Source organism: Sinocyclocheilus anshuiensis, unplaced genomic scaffold (assembly GCF_001515605.1).
Source record: "Sinocyclocheilus anshuiensis isolate Anshui unplaced genomic scaffold, SAMN03320099.WGS_v1.1 scaffold1053, whole genome shotgun sequence".
NCBI classification, from domain to species: domain Eukaryota; kingdom Metazoa; phylum Chordata; class Actinopteri; order Cypriniformes; family Cyprinidae; genus Sinocyclocheilus; species Sinocyclocheilus anshuiensis.
Window position 1 is genome coordinate 1,176,970 of NW_015555711.1, and position 15,358 is coordinate 1,192,327.

At 36.4% G+C, this 15,358-nt stretch overlaps 1 protein-coding gene across 1 annotated transcript in view; it reads left to right on the plus strand.

Annotated features, from left to right (window-relative positions):
• The window catches only part of LOC107671938 (kelch domain-containing protein 8B-like), a 103,620-nt gene that overhangs the window by 72,292 nt on the left and 15,970 nt on the right, over nucleotides 1-15,358 (plus strand). The window lies entirely within an intron of this gene.

Consider the following 15,358-nt stretch of genomic DNA (forward strand, 5'->3'; position numbering starts at 1 on the left):
TAAAACTGTGCATGCATGTAATATATTTTATATGAGTCACATTTAAGAACATGTCTCTGAAATGGTTTTCAAAACAATCCTGGAGCACCGCGTCTCCCTCATCTAACACACCTGATTTAACTCGTCAGTTCATTACTAGAGACTTTAAGACCTGAAGTGGGTCAGAAATGGTAGAGAGAGTTGAGATAAAATACGATGCGTGTCAGATTTAGAATTTAGTGTTTAATAACTTCAATTTCAATTTCTGTATAGTTTTGCTGAAGGGCACAGATAAATATGACATTTATTATAATGGGTTTATGTGAAGAATGTTTTAAGTTCACTTAAATTAGAAGTTATTTTTTTAAAGTCTGATAAATGTTCAAATTGATAGCTCTCAATTATACTGTAATGTTGAATGGCTATAGTCAATGCTACTTAGATGGTATAATCACGTTAAGTGCAAGTTTAAGAGCAACAAAAACTTTTGAATTTCCCGACATTAGAAAGAAATACAGTAATATTAAAACACTGAAACTGGATCAGTTTTGAAAACGACGTTTGATTTTCTGTTATTAACAGAGGTGGGAATATCTGTAATCACCCAGAACAAACTCTATCAACCATATACTTGCAATATAAAAGTATATTTAAAAACTTTAATGTTAGATGGTATTAATCGCGATTAAGAAAAAAATGTGCGATTAATTAGTTCATTTTTTTTTATCGATTGACAGCATTAAGATATATAGTCTCTTATGTGCACCAAGCAGGGGCGGATCTAGAAAATAATTTTTAGGGTGGCAAAGGGGTGGCATGGGGTCTATGAGGGGTGGCAACACCAAAGCAAGCCCCCATGCATAGTTTTTGGGGATTTATGGTCTGACATACACAGTTGTGTTCACAAATATTGTATTACCATTAAGTAATCATCTGTACTAACAACATTTCAATATCCATCATGGAACCAAGTCAATACACAACATAAAAAACTTAGGTTATAAATGTTTCTGAGCTTGTATCACTAAAGAAGACATGCGGTTCTATTAAAATTACATAGGCTACTTAGATGGTATAATCACGTTTAATGCAAGTTTAAGAGCAATAAATATTTTTGAATTTCCTGACATTAGAAAGAAATACAATAATATCAAATAGCAACCAACTAGCAACACTTTAGCAAACATCTAGAACATCTAACTGACCAAACCATTTACGTTTTTTAAACAAGACTTTAAGACAAGCCAGCATAGATTTGTCTTTCAAACTTTTCAATCTAGTTATTACAGTTTTTCTTACAGGTTTTTTGTACTGCTTACACACATTTTCAAAACTTTGCCTCTTTTTTTCCAAACTTTACAGACAAATCCAAGAATTGCACACACAAAATGCAAAATGCCTCACATCTCTTGCAAAATGAAGCACTGCATTCAAAATATCACAAACACATCTCAAAAGCAAACATTTGCAAACACCTTTGCCATAATATTAATTCCTGTTAAATTTTTGTGTGTTACATAGAGAATTGTGTGTTGTGTTTTGAAAAATTGAAAAATTGAAAGGCCGAGAATTAGTATATGATTTTGCAGATTTGGTGTGTGGTTCTGGTGTTTGTGTCAGGTTTCAGAAATTGTGTGACAAGTAAAGATTTTGTGTGTAAGCAGTTGAAAAACTTAACTGTAAATGCTTACAATTCAAATACACAGATGACTTTCCTGCCCAGTGAACACTGAGATCAATAACACTGTAACAAAACTCTTACGATTCAGAAATTATTTTTGCAGCTCAATGTCTATTACAGTATACATCAATTAAATTACAGATACAGATGTATAATTCAGCAATGAACTTTTGGGGAAAAATCATTTTCATTTTACTACTGTAAAGTAATCTTGCAGTAGATGAAAAGCACTAGAAAAGTTCACTGTTCACATACCAAAGAATTGTATGAACTTGGTATGCAATACAGTACAGTAAAAAATAAATTTTAAAAAAGTAAATGTAGCATCCTTTGCATATTTGGCCAAATTTCATTACAATATACAGTACTATAGCAGTTTCTTGGTCTCCTGACAAAAGACTAGCTATATTTCTAGGCAGTCATTGCTCAGTTCGGCAAAAATGCAGTACACATAAAAAAATGGTTACAAATAAAATTTGACAGTCACACGCTTGAAGGTGTACAACATGTGCTACAGTCGCTTGAAGGTGTACAACATATGCTACAGTTTACTGTACATATAGAATAGTGAAATTTTCATTATCTATTGTACTGATACTGTACTGTAATTATACTGTATGTGTAAGTATAAAACCCCTTAGCTCAGCTCTCTCCTCTCTCCGTTGTTAGCATGCAGAGATTCTGATTGGTGTGTCATCAGTTTTGCTACCTAATGTTTAACTTACTCATTGTTAAACTTTTTGAGAAATGTGTCTTTGTTTTGAAAACGGAATTAATTGTTTGGAAAAAAAGTGGCAACTAAAATCAGTTATATGTTAACAATCGAGAAAACTGCAATACGAATAGATTCTTACCTAACTCTGCTATTAGTTTCCGTGATCGGCATCTTCTTATTGATTTCATGTTATTGTTATTGTGACATTTCTTAGGGTGGCAGTTGCCACCCCGTGCCACCCCGGTAGATCCGCCCCTGGCACCAAGGCTGCATTTGTTTGATCAGAAATACAGCAAAAACAGATACTGTGAAATATGTTTATAATTTAAAGTGATGTTTTTCTATTTACATATATTTTAAAATGTAATTTATTTCTTTGATGCAAAGCTGAATCTTCAGCATCATTACTCCAGTCTTCAGTGTCATATGTTGCTTCAGAAATCATTCTGATATGATGATTTGGTGCTCAAGAAACATTATTATTATTAATGTTGCAAACAGTTGTGCTGCTTCATATTTTTGTAGAACCGTAATTTTTTCCAGGATTCTTTGAAAACAACAGCATTTGTTTGAAGTATAAATCTTTATACAACATGATAAATGTCTTTACTGTAACATTTGATCAATTTAAGTGTCTTTGCTGAATAAAAATATATATATATTTTTTAACCTGATCCCAAAATTTTGAACGGTAGTGTATATGCTGTGTTAGGGATGGACGATATGTCACTGTTCACTGGTATATAACATGCTCTCTGGGCGAATACCACCTATAAGGTGAAAACTGCTTTGTCAGTCCTCTGGCCTTATAAAATGCATATTTTTTTAATCAATTTCTCGTGTTGGGGGAAGTCAACAGGGGCACACTGAATATTTATTCACCTTCCTCTGAGCACAGGAAGTATTATTCAGTCATTGTGCACAGAATCCAGCAATATCAGCTTTACTTTATGCTGACTGGCCAGTACCCATTTTAAGAGAGTTTATGAGTCATTTAAAATGTTCTGGTGCCCTGAATAAAACAACGGCCTGTGGATATATAATTTAAGTTGATATTCAAGGCGTAGTTAGTTATTTACATAAAGGATCTGATATAAATCCGAGGAAAAACATCATATTCGTTCATGTCATGGAAAGCATTGTTTCAGAACTCGCACTGATTTAATATTCAAATTTATCTAACAAAAAAGTCTGAGGCCACATTTAAAATATGGGCTACAAAATGTAAATTAGGTTTTAGGATTTTGAACAATTTCACTAAAATTGTTGTGATGCTAATATAATTGGTAATCGGTTTATTAATTTTTTCTTTTAACATTTTATTATTTAATTTTTATTGCTATTTTATTTATTAATGCCTCGTTTGTAATGGGTTTTCATGTTTTTGTCTCGTTGCTCCTGCCGGACACGGCATCATCACAATATGGCAAGGGGCGTAACATTTCCGTCTCACGCTTGAGGTATTCGGCCAATCACAACGCACTGGATAACTGGCCAATCAGAGCACACCTCACTTTTTCAGACCGATGAGCTTTGTAAAAATCGACGCGTTTCAAAAAGGCGGGGCATAGAGGAGAAACAATAATGTACAGTATGTGGAAAATAATGCGTTTTTTTTACTTTAAACCGCATAAACACATTTCATTACACCAAATACACAAAATAATGTTCTTTTTAGCAGCATCATATGACCCCTTTAATTAAACTGTAATTCTCTTATGTTTGAACCTTTTTTCCTCATCCCAGGAGTACCACTCAAGGAGCTTTTAATTGCGCTAACAAAAATAAGAGTGTTCTCTCATCTTCATGTAAATAACCAAACCCCCACGGGCCACCGGCCCTTATCACAAAGATACGTGTTATTAGCTTTTTCATCTTCTGTCACTTTACCTTCGTATTCCCTTTGCGTTTGCCAGTGTTTATATGTGTGTACGTGTTTGTCAAACTCCTGGGCAATCTCCAACACAGAATGAAGTCTGATCGGTCCTCCTGATATAAGGGTCATTCTCACCGACCTCTTAAATTATATTCCTGCATACCTATATATTAAACCTCTGCTACACGAATGTTTCTATCCATTGCACTCAGCCAAAGGGACAAATAGAGAAGGATAGAAGGGAAAAAAATCAATAAGAAAGGATGTTTAAACACCAAGCCACCTTTTTGGATCCTACGTGCTTTTTAGTGAGTTATAAGGCTTTTTACATAAAAAAAAGAAGCTGGAAGAGTAAAAAAAAAAACATAAAATGTTGTGTATTTGCTGACGCCAAGCGTACAGGTGTGACGTGAGCAGGACAGGTTGTAACCTGCTCAGTTTTACCTTTTAATCAACATGCATTTGCATTTAAATGCTGCTGTTGTGTGCTCTGATTCCGTGAGCTATAAGTGTGAAAGAAAACTGTGTGTGTTTGTGTGCACATGCCTATATATGTGCGTGTATGGTTAATGGAGGCTAGCGCGAGTCCTTCTTGTGTAAGTGGCAATCACTAATGCCATTATCACTTTACCTATTACTGTAGAGGCCGTAGAGAAATGCCGCCCAGTGTAATTATCAGCCCACGTTTACAGGCCATATCCTCAATTACACATTACTGCTCTCTAATCTCCCCATTCAACACTCGTAGGACTACATGTGTGTGCTTGTGTGTATTTATGAGTGGTCCTGCATTACAATGCAAAAGAAAAAGTCTGTTGCATTGTGATTTGCATTGTATATTGCAGCATTGATATCACTGTAATCTGGACAATGTGCAGTCAACCAGTCATTAGCGTAAAATAATAGGAGAAGAAAGAGGCGTTAAAGTAGCTAGGAAATCAGTTTCCTGAAACAAAGGTCAAGCTGTATAGTTTAATGGTCATTGTATTGTCATTTGATTGCGAGATGTTGCCACTGACCAATCAGAGTAAAGTATTCCAGAGAGCTGTGCAATAAGTGTTGTTTGTCATTGAAACTTGCTGGGGCCAAATTCATTCAATTACTGCATGGTATTACCTTACAAAAGTGAAGTGATTAAATAAAATGTCTTTTTGTCTGTCATTTTTTAGCACATCGAATATTACCTGATTTGCATGGATGGGATACTAAAACATTCAGACAGTGTTTTCAAGTAAACAGTGATATCAATGTTTTTGTATGCGTTATCCCTAGTAAAAAAGTAATATATTTGAAAAACATTTCTTACATACTAAGTATAGTTCAAATCTATTAACATATTTACTGACATATCACTCAAAACTTACTGATGTAAAAATTACAATGAAACAATTTGGAGTACTGCTTGTCCACAATGCACATTTCTTAATATTAAGCTTAAAATATGCTTTAATGTCACTATTTATGAGGATTGTATGATCTCTGAATATCGGTCTTTAAAGGTGACATATCATGAAAATCTGACTTTTCCAGGTTTTAAGTGCTATAATCAGGTCCCCAGTGCATCTACCAACCAAGGAAACGTGAAAAAGATTAACCCAGTAACTTTGTTTTGGGAAGCCTTTTTCTGCAAGCGTCTGAGAAAACGAGCGCGTCTGATTCCGCTCCCTTGGTGACGTGGCAAAGGGATCTCATTATAATATTACCGCCCCTTAATCTGTAAGTTTACACCCACGGCGCAGAGTTGCCAAGTCCGCATATTATACGTGACTTTGGGCTTCTTTTTTTGTAAAGTTGCGTGAAAAAATCCTGGGTTGCGGTTTTTATTTTGAACGTGATTTTTCTTCAATGAGGGATTGACGGCGCCGTTATTGTGTTTTCGCAAGCGACAATGGTGTACCAGTTCTAATGCCATGGCGAAAGTTTGAGCAAAATATGCTAAATGCTCTGTCTTTGGATGCACAGACGAGCACAGAACACTGTTTAGAGTCCCAGCCTCAGAGGAGTACTCGCATGCAGTGACAGCCGCTTTCTTTCCGTGTGCTCTCAGAAAACCGTATATCAGAAGTTTAAACTCATAAACGCATGATTTCAGCGCGATAATCATGATAATCAGAACCAAAACAGATGTTTTTAGCAGGTCCGAGCTGTAATGGCACAGCTTTATTCTGGAAAAGGGGGCGGGGAGCAGCAGCTCCTTTGCATTTAAAGAAACAGGCCCTAAAAACAGCGTGTTTCTGCTTCCACTCAAAATAGGCATTTTCAAAATGATATAATAAATGATCTGTGGAGTATTTTGAGCTGAAACTTCACAGACACATTCTGGGGACACCAGAGACTTATATTACATATTGTAAAAAGTGGCATAATACAGTATGTCTCCTTTAAATGCAAGACATTTAAAGTGTACATGAGGTATACTTGCAATAGTTCCACTTTAACACAATCAAACATGCTTCAGTATATCTTTAGTTGGACTTCAGCACTACTTCCGTACAATTAAAGTGCATTAAACACAAAATTAGTTGTTCAAATTTATCAGACTTTAAGTATAGTTTAGTACAATTGCAGGGTATTTTTATTAAGTACATAAATATGTAATTTGTTGTATACTTAGCATGAAATAAATGTATTTCAAATACACTTTAATATATTTATTTTTCACTAGGGATTTTAGTATTATTTATATACTCTTATTACTAATTTATATAATATTTATATTACTATTCTATTTTATTTAATATTTTGTGAGCTTTTATTTTTATATATTTATAAATTTAGTTTTAGCTATTTTATGTTTTCATCATTTTTTTTGCTTCAAATATTTGTTTAACTTTAATGTATTTCTGTACCAAAAATGTTAACAATTGTTTCAGTTAACAATAACAACACCAGTTATTCTCCCTGCCGCAGAATGAGAAACAACCGTTAAATATTTAATTTGTTGATGTGATTCTGATCCTGGCCTTTTCACCTGAAATTTTTGTCTTTCCTTTTGCCTGTAGCAGATGTGTTCAGTTATGAGAGCTGGATAAAGTATGATTTCTCTGGGTAGTCTACGGTGGAACTTCAGTGCAGGTCTGGGTCTGACAGGAATCTCTCCCTCAGGCGTCCTAAGAGCAACACCACATAAAAGAGCGAGCAGAGGCTTGTTAGAGAGGAATCATTAGTATGAGCGTCCTCTCTCTGCTCTCTCTCTGTTCCTCAGCTCTCCTCTTCAGCACGGAGAACCTTCCGTTTTTATTACTTCATTATAATCGGTTATTTAGTATATTGTTCAGCATTGAATTCCTTTGCTTTAAACCTTTCCTTTAAACCTCCCCGACCATTGGCTTCCTAATCGCTTCCCCTTATCGTATTCAACTCCTTTGTTCATTCAATAATAAAACATTTACGTAATTAAATTCAGGACGCTTTTCCATGCAGTTAAATAACTGTAAGCCTTCTCAACAAAAATAAATAGTTTGAATGGATTTGGTCTAGTAGTTTTTTTGTCCAAATTAATTTAGTTATGCCAACTAAATGCAGTGAAAATGAGAAGGACTGAGCGGGATTTAAACTCAGGTCACTGCACATACTGTATGCACCACCACACCACTGCCTGCGTTTCTCTGATGAATCACTCCTCTATAACACATTTTTAATACTTTTCTACAGTTTTTGGCTTTTTGCCATAAATTTGCTTTTGCTGTTTTTTTTTTTGTGGATATGCGGTCAATATGGTGATTTGATACATTAGTCACACGGCCTTTGGCTTGGAATTTACGTTGATTGCTTGTATTAAAATGTTGTAGAATTGTGTTGTTATAGCTCATTTTAATGAATACAGTCTATTTTGTGAGTGTTGTTGGGGTTTTTTGTCACTTTTCTGTGTCTGTCTTTACTTAACACATTTTTCCTCCCTTTCATCCCACTTATTGACTTTGGTTTCAGAGTTCATCAGTGTAATCGGCAGACACCAGATGAGATGTGTCTCAGTGTTATTTGCTGAAAACTTCTGCTTGTTTGGCTCATTTCTCTTCCATGTAGCTTACAAATGTCCTCAAGCCTTCTCAATCCCACAAGTGTCTTGAGGGCAGTGATCGACCCCTACAGCTCTGCACTGTGCTCTTCTGAAGGTCCCATTATAGCTTCAAGCCAGTTTATCACACAATATCACACATATTATACAGGATAGCATATTCTTCATCTTTGTCTTGGATGGTTTATTGACTGAGGCTATGCTTGCAGTGTACACAGACGGTTTTCCTGGCATTTCTTTTTCAAACAATATAAAAGCATTTTTGCTTTGAATTCCACCCGAATACAAGCAGAATAATGCAATATGTATGACAGTTATTGCATGTTTAATCTGTTGGGATTTGTCAGGCTGCATTAAGTACTAACTTTACAAATGGCTTTTTAGTTTAATATCAAAGCAAATCTTATTGTGAAGAGTTGCTGAACTTTGAAGTTTCTCACTGTTTACCCTACGGCTTTAATTAACAAACAAAATTATCTTTAAAGGCATAGTTCCCCCAAAAATAAAGCTCCTGTATTACAACCTGTGTGATTTGCTGTCTTCAGCAGAACACAAGAAATTAAGAAGAAATGTTGGAGAATGTACTGCTCGCTCTTTTACATATAATAAGAGTGAAAAGGGATCTGGCATGTCAAGCTCCAAAATAACAACATAACATCAAAGTATTATAATATTAGTCCATATGACACTATTTTTCAAGTCTTCTGAAGCTATATGATGAGCTTTGTGTGAGGAAAAAGACTCTAAAATCTTACATATGGTGTGTTTTCATTGACATCATCTATGCAGTATTTGAATGGCGGGCAACAATTTCAATGAATAATGAATTAAATTTAGGTGTGTTCCTCACACAAAACTATTGTACGACTTGTAGTACAAAAGTCATATGGACCACATTAATGATATGTTGCTTTTATATACTCGACAACCCAGATACCCATTCACTTTCATTGTATGGAAAAGATGGCGAGTACATTTTTCAAAAGATCTACACTAAAGAAATAAAGTCATATGGGTTTAGAACGAAATGAAGGTTAGGAAACGAGGACACAATTTTAACTGTCCCGTTAAATTTTTAGTGTAGTACATTAAATCTAAGTTGCACATAGAGAAATATTGGAATGCATTATCACATGAACATTTTATAACATGTCAAATCAATTAAGCAAATTTCTGCGGATGAAAGTGAAGGATCGCTGAGGATCGTCTGATTATCCTCTGGCCAGCTCCTTTGTCCATCTGCCAGTATTTATGAGTTGAGATGACTCTCTCTCTGTTGCTCTTTATCTCTCTGTCTGTCAGAGCTAAGTGAGAGTGCTTGCGAAGAGCCTTTGACATTTGAGAAGAATCATAGCATGATCAAACACCTCCCACGGTGCTCTTTGTGTCTGTTTGTCTCTCCCTCTCTCCCTGTCCCATTTCTTTTCTGATTTTCCCTTTTTTGTCACTCACTGTCTCATTGCATACTCCTCTGCAGTCACCTTTATTAATTTCTCTCTCTTTATTTTTTGCTTAGGTTTGAAACATTGTTTTCTTGGTCAGTCTCTTTTAGCCTCATGCAAATATAATACAACTTATCAACCATAGTTTGCTAGCATGCATATTAAGATATTATGCTTTACCATGCTGTTATGGAGATTATTCATTTTCCATAATTGCACAAATGCAACTCAATTGATGTATAAAAACGTTCAGCTTGCATTAATTAGAGATTTTTATGTATATTAGTAACATTGTGGCATGACATTTAGGTCTTGGCTACAGTTTTACATAAATATGCATCAAAAGCATCCAGCCATTCTGAAGAGAAGGTACTAGCGTGCTTCGGTGAATACATTCACCCAGTGCTGTCACAGAAATAGATGATTTTTAAATGATGGGGTAAACTATTATTTCAGTTGCAATCAACATCAAGAGGGTTGACCAAAAATGAAAGTAGATGCACAGTGACTGGCAGAATTCATCCTCCCAGTGCAGCATATGTCATAAATCATACTGCCATGTACATTGAGAATGAGTAATTGAATTACAGGGCTAAATGTGTCCCTTGAGCAAATGGCTGAGTGGCTGAGATTGCTAATATTACCCTGTCATATCACTGGACACTGTAGTCGCATCCTTTACTGTATGAATATGATCCTGTAAAGCCCTGTGGCCACTCTGACTTTTATTGTGAGAAACCATCCACTACACCAAATGAAAGCCTCTTTTTCTTTTTTTTTCTTTTTAACAAAGAGTCAGTACAAAGAACTCCTTTTGTATCTTTTAGGTGCTTTCTGAATGGTCAGCATAACCTTTATACATGTTCATGTTGCTTTGGTCAAAATCCATCTGCTAAGAAATGAAAATGCATAGTACACTGTGTAATGTGTATACATATTAATAGGGCTTTTATCATTATATCATGAACATAGTCTTTTAAGATGAGTTCATTCATTGTACTGTGAAAGCATACTGCAAGCTGCAAAAATGGGTAGTTCTGAAATTTTGAAATATGAATTTATAACTGCCCACATATAAGTAATATAAGTCATGGGCTGCATCCACAATTTCATACTCTGAGTAGCTACTTATTTTGAATGTGTTTATATGAATGTAATCTAGCCATACTATAGTTGTCATGTTGTCATTGTCATGTGACCTACCAGAGCCAGTTGTGTCACTTCACTTCCATGCATAGCTCCTCTCCTGTGGCCTCATAGGATTGTAAACTGGATGCGCATTTCAGAATCTGACATGGAGTAGTAGGTCTTCTGGGAACTTTTTGCCTACTGTTTTATGAATGCTGTGAATTCATGTATACTGCTGTCTTCAGATACAGTGTCCGCTTGTACTTTGCTAGAGATATGAAGGTCTAGAGAAGAGAATTTCACGAAATATTAGACTATGTACTCATTATATTTTACTTTACCTGTTAGTGATGTCTTAATTATTTAATGTACTGTATATTTAAATTAGGGTGACCATATTTTAGCTTTCCAAAAAGAGGACAGTGGGGGGTGGGGTTCATGGGTGGGGGCGGGTGCAATATATATAGATACATTTTTTATTTTTGAATAGCAATTATGCCTGGAGGCATTTCAAAAATTGAATATTTTTTAAAGCAGACCTCAGGGGGGAAAATCTACAATATGACCCCTTTAATGAAAGTGGGATCTCTTTGATATGGTTGGTTTAGCTTCACACGAGAAAATCTTCAGTGGATGTTGTTCGAGACATAAAAGCACACATCCTCTCACATTCATTCTGAACAGACTCATTACCTCAGCTGCTGTGTGCTGTGCCGTACAGGCAGAGTGTGTTCACTCGTTAGGTGTGACGGCTGCTATTGTCAGCTTGTGTTCTTAGAGCTTTTGTACATGAATGAGTGTGGTGTTAGCAACAATTGCTGGATCCCTCATCCTTATTCACAGTAACAGCGTGCAGAAAGGGTTTGTGTGCACCACCAGTGCAGGATTTAATACAAACTTCCTCCCTAAAGGTTTTCAGGGCATCATAAAAACTGTGTTTTTCACTGTGTGAATCCTAGTTGCTGATGTCCTGCTGTCACATGTTTCACTCCTCCTCTCTCGCTTTAACTCTCGTTCTCAGACTGACCTTACACATTCCACTCCTGTCATTTCTCCTTATTTTCAACTTTTCTCTCCTGCCTCACAAGGGCTATCTGGACCAGCAGCTCTGATAAAACAAACTCCACATGTGCTCCTCCACAGCATCACACTGACTGATATAGTGCACAGCTCTCGTGGATTAGCACATCGATCTGCTCTAATCAATCCCACAGTGCTTCTCTACCCCTGAGAGTGTGCAGGGGAGTAGCGGAGATTTATCTGGGCGTTGATATGAGATTTACAGTGGAGATCAAAATGCCACTTTCATTTTATTGTGCTTTATTTGATATGTTTGTATGTTACTGTATTTCGATAAAATGTAAAAAAGTACAAAGAGCAGTACAAAAAAAACAGTACAGAGCATAATGTTGGCACTAGTGGAGTGTCCAAAGATTCGGAAGGGCATGTTTAATGTGAATTCAACCAAATATATTTAAAAAAAGCAAGCAAGCATAAGGATGAAGTGTTGTTTTTACTAAACATATATCAAATGATAAGACAATTGTGAATCTTTATATTTCAGTTTATATTTCAAATCATCACTAAAATTAAAAAAGTAGTAATAATAGTAATTTTTACTTGCGGAACCTGACCTGCAGAGCCCAGAGCACTATTAAATGCTCTGGTTAACATAGAAACCCATGAAACTCATACTTTAAATTGCATATGGACATTGGCCAAACCAACATGACATACAGACTGTTTTAATGCTATTTGAGTGTGGTAAGCAGTTTTTGAGATTTTGGTATTTCCCCATTCAAGTCAATAGGAGTTGGTTTTGTATTCCTGAAAGCCTGGATGTCTGCCAAGTGAACTGACTTTTCTTGAAAGGGACTTTGGTTGAAGCACTTTAAAGAGTCTTGATTAAAATACATGACGAAAATATGTAAACCGACAGTGAGAGAAACATCTGTAGATTGAAAAAACTTGTGTAGATCAGACGAGGGGTATGTGCTTGTGTGCGCATGTGTGAGCGTAATAGAAAGAGCAGAGATGGCTGATTTGTGGGCTTTAAATAAACACAGGGTATCATCTCCAGCTGGGTCGTTGTTCTGAGCCTGCAGAACTGTCAATCATACAACACCTCCTGTTCTTTAGCTTCAGAGAGAAGCGCAGCTGTGTGCATGTCTGGTTCAATAGCAAGCGACAGGTCGATAGACAGACAGGCGGGCAAGCAGACAGGTATTCTAAAGCAGCAGTTCAAAGGAAAACTGCAGTGCTTTGTAGACTTTGCTGTGATATGTGACTCCTCCTTTCCAGACAGACAGGCGGGCAAGCAGACAGGTATTCTAAAGCAGCAGTTCAAAGGAAAATTGCAGTGCTTTGTAGACTTTGCTGTGATATGTGACTCCTCCTTTCTTATTTTCCACTCTCTAAATGAAGAGTATTTTATGGTATGATAAGAATCGCTTTTCATCATAAGTTTATCTATGGAAGAGGTAACCAATTAGTGGACTGCAGTCCAGATTTGGTTCCACCAAACTGTAGAGATGCCTTAACATATACTAATTTAAAGGGATAATTCACCCAAAAATAAAAATTACCCTATGATTTACTCACCCTCAAGCCATCCTAGTTGTACATGACTTTCTTCTCTCAGACAATATAATCGGAATTATATAAAAAAATGTCCTGGCTCTTCCAAGCTTTATAATGGCAGTGAATGGGGGTCGAGATTTTGAAGTCCAGGTCCAAGTGGATTATGTGCATCCATCCATCATAAAAAGTGCTCCACATGGCTCCGGGGGGTTAATGAAGGCCTCTTGAAGTGATGCATTTGTGTAAGGAAAATATCCATATTTAAAACTTTATGGGCCAGATTTACTAACAGTTTGCGTCAGCACAAACCGTCTTTTGGTGTTAAAATATTACTGTCAGGATTTACTAAAAACGCGCAGTGAAGAGTTAGCGCTGAAAAGGCGTGGACAGTTATTTTTGCGTCTGACCTTATTGAATATGCATTTGTAGGAGTTTCCCTTTCAGACGCAAAATTTATGGGAGGGAATTATTGAAATGAATCACGCAATGCGATTTACTAACGTTTGCACCCATCAAATTACTGGTATTTGCGCCATTATTTAACGCCCAAAAAAAGCATGTCTTAAAGCAGGCGGTAATTTGCTCTGCTCTTGGTAGATTGCGCTGGTCATTATGGAAATGATCTGGTTGCATCTGTGTTCTTTAATGTGCCCATTGTCAGTAAATCACATGCAGAATTTTCCCCTCCCATCGGCGCTTATGGAATTGCGCTCTAACGCTAATTTGCCCTGTTTAGTAAATCTGGCCCTATAAATAGTAATCTCTAGCTTCCGCTAACTGTCATTTGCACATACACGGGAATGGCATTCCAGCGGATGACATAGGACGTATGTGTAGCGTAAGCTTTGTAAAAATTACTGTTAAATCATTTCTGTTAAAATGTGTTTGTATATGTAGAAATTAACTTTAACCTAGATTAATATATACTGTAAAGTATTGTTCACTGTTAGTTCATGATACCCAATGCATTAACTAATGTTAATGAATTGAACCAAAAGTTTTTACCATTATATCTTATTTTACTTAATATGGTTGCCTGAATATATAATAAAAGAGTAGAAAATTTGACCTTTTACAATAAATAAAGGAGGGAAATTTATAGATTTACATGTGCCCAGCTACAGTTTGGAAGGTTCCCTTTACCTAATTGTCCCAAATGAAAATGGATGAATCTGAGAATGAAATGTGATCTCCAGAGATCTCATATGGAGAGAAGCCACCATCACTGTAAACGCATGGTACATAAACCATCAGATTTAAGCATGTCTGAGTGATTTAGAGCTTCAGAGTGTTACCTGTGAACCCTAACCCTAATTCAGCTCCATTTGTGTCTCATACACATTGAGAGAGCGAGACAAACACTCAAACTCCTGTCAGCGTGGAGTCACTGGCAATTTCAACCAATTTATCTCATGGTTTCAGAAGGGGCTGCGGGTGGTGGAAATTGTTCCTGCTTAAAGGGTTAGTTCACCAAAAAATGAAAATTAGCCTGTTTTACTTACCCTCAAAGCATCCTAGGTGTATGTGACTTTCTTCTTTCAGACAAATCCAATCGGAGTTATATTAAAAATTGTTTGGCCCCTCCAAGCCTTTCAATGGGGGTAAGCGGGTGTTGGTTGTCAACAGTTCAGAAGACGTGAAATAAAGTGCGCGCATCCGTAATAAAACGTGCCTCACACGGCTCCGAGAGGTGAATAAAGGCCTCCTGTAGCAAATCCATGCATCGGAGGATTTCGATATAAGCCAAGAGGAGACTGGTTTTCCTTTGCTAAAGTAAGGAAACTTTGTTTTCTTTGCTCCTGCATTTCTCGGAGGCACGCGCACGACGCCTACATCTTACGTCTTACGTCATCCGCCGGAGCGTCTTCCGCGTACCACAGTCAGCGAAAGTGAGAAAAAAGTGTTTATTACATTTGAAATATGGATATTTATCTTACAA